General features: G+C 37.4%; 1 pseudogene; it reads left to right on the forward strand.

The window, feature by feature from the left end:
- Positions 1–701: 701 nt before the first annotated feature.
- Positions 702–1,639, forward strand: LOC104658071 (annotated as a pseudogene).
- Positions 1,640–2,417: the final 778 nt, after the last annotated feature.

Genomic DNA, 2,417 nt, shown 5'->3' on the forward strand with positions numbered 1-2,417 from the left:
TTAGCTTTCATGGAGCAAGTTTGTTGAGGGTTTTTAATTCAGTAAGAAGATAAATATGATGCAGTTTTATTTTTGTCAGTTAACTATCCCCCAACTGTGTCAACACCCCTTTCCCAAAGATTTTATACTAACTTTGTGACATCTTAGTCAGATTCCATGACTCTCATCTTACTTTGTATTCCTGGAAATAATCATTTTATTTCAGAAAATTATTTTCTCCTCAGTGGGAAGGGAGGGAATTATCAGTCTCCATGAACACCCCCTAAAAGACTGGTGACTTGTCCACCTTATGCACAGTTCTCCAGTCTTTATGGGAAAGCAGGGTGGTGTTGGTTGATGATAAGGGTGGCACTGTCCTGGCACCTTCCAATAAACCTGATCTCTACTGTAGGTGGCTCACTGAAGACTCGATGAACTTAGAGCGTGTCTTCAAATTGCTCCTTAAACTCCCATCTGCATCCTGTTGTGGTATGTTTACTTAATCTTAACAGTAAATGAATTTGTACTTCCTGAGTTCACATCAGCAAGTCTGTTATTAGAAGTCAGTTTGAGTTTTAGAAATTTATTAGGTATGATTTACTCAGAGTAAATGAGACTTGGCTAAAACAGGTGGAATGACAAAATCAGAAGCATCAAAAATCATGGCTACAGTCACCTTATGACCATCCAGAACTAGAAGGCTATCTGCAGAGATCTGAGAAATGGCAACAAATGAAAGTGCCAGCATCTTTAGTTCAGCATTTGTAACTGTGGAGTATGTAGATTCGCTTTTACCTGAGAGTCCTCTGCAAGAACCTTTTTAAAATGCTTGGAATTATATGTTAATAATTATACAATGTTCTAGATTGCAACATGGGGATCTGCTATCATTCATGAAAGCTTTTATTTCTTGTTCTTTTTGCTTGGATTTCTATTTCAATTTGTACCTTGCATTAAAAAGAATAACATTGAAAAATATAAACCAGAGACATGGGAAAACCAATGGAAATGCTTTACAGTGCTTCTCTTTAATCACTTTTATATCCAGTTGCTTTTATTTGTGGAACCTATCATTTTACAGAGTATTTCAATATTATTTATGATTGAAAAAGAATGACAAAATGGTATATGCTTTTGGCAAGGTGCTTTGGCTATACTACAGTCTTTGATACTACTTGGCACTATTTCTAAGCCTCCATAGATTCTTGTACCACAAAAAGAGTATGTAAATAGATTCATAAAATTCATCAGAAGTTTCAAGCCCCATTTGGAATAGAAGCTGAATATGCACATCCTTTGGAAATTCTAATTCTTGGAACTGGATTTTTCATTGGAATCATGCTTTTGTGTGATCATGTAGTCAATTCTTCTTTGGACATGGGTGACAATTTATTTGATAGAAATTATTGATGCCCATCGTGGTTATGATATTCCTCTCAAACCTTTAAATCTCATCCTTTTCTATGCTGGTTCTCAGCATCATGATTTACATCACATAAACTTCATCAGAAAGTATGCTTCTACATTTTCATGGTGGAATAGAATTTTTGGAACACACTTTCAGTTTAACATTTATAGTGAAAATATGAAGAAGTTTGAGAAAAAGCTGAATAAATATCTCATAAAAACCTTTCTGAAGATATACATTTTCCTGAATTGAAACTAGTAGCTAACATTGCTTCTGGGGAGCAGAAATAAGCATGTGTCTTGGTTGCTGAGTGATAAAACGAATATTAATAACCTTTAGTTATCTTCCCAGTGGAGACTTTTTCTACTTTACACACAAATTCTGTATATGTAGAAATACACAGATAATAAGTATTTCCTGCAAAACTAGTCCCCTGTTCATCACCTCACTGCTTTTCTCTCTTGCCCCACTTTCTTCTCTCCCTCATTTCCTCCTCTCCTTAAACTTTCCCCTTTCATTCACTGTCCCTTATTTCTCCCTCACTTCTGAGGGGCCAAATTTGCAGTCTTCATATTATAAGGCTCACCCTTTTCTTGATAATCTCTGGTCAATCAGCTTCATTCAGTGATTGCTTTGTGAACATTCCTGTGCATCATAAGACATTTCTTATTTCCATCTGATATGGTTTGGCTCTGTGTCCATACCAAAATCTCACCTCAAATTGTAATCCCCCCGTGTCGGGGGAGGGACCTGGTGGGAGGTGATTGGATCACGGGGGAAGTTCCCCCATGCTGTTCTCATGATGGTGAGTGAGTTCTCACAAGAACTGATGGTTTAAAAGGATGTGGCTTGATTTGCTCTCTCTCTCTCCTGCCACCATGTAAGACATGCCTTGCTTCCCCTTCGCCCTCTGCCATGATTGTAAGTTTCCTGATGCTGCCCCAGCCATGCAGAACTGTGAGTCATGTAAACCTCTTTCCTTTATAAATTACCCAGTCTCAGGTACTTCTTTATAGCAGTGTGAAAATGG

Source organism: Rhinopithecus roxellana, chromosome 7 (genome assembly GCF_007565055.1).
Source record: "Rhinopithecus roxellana isolate Shanxi Qingling chromosome 7, ASM756505v1, whole genome shotgun sequence".
Lineage (NCBI taxonomy): Eukaryota > Metazoa > Chordata > Mammalia > Primates > Cercopithecidae > Rhinopithecus > Rhinopithecus roxellana.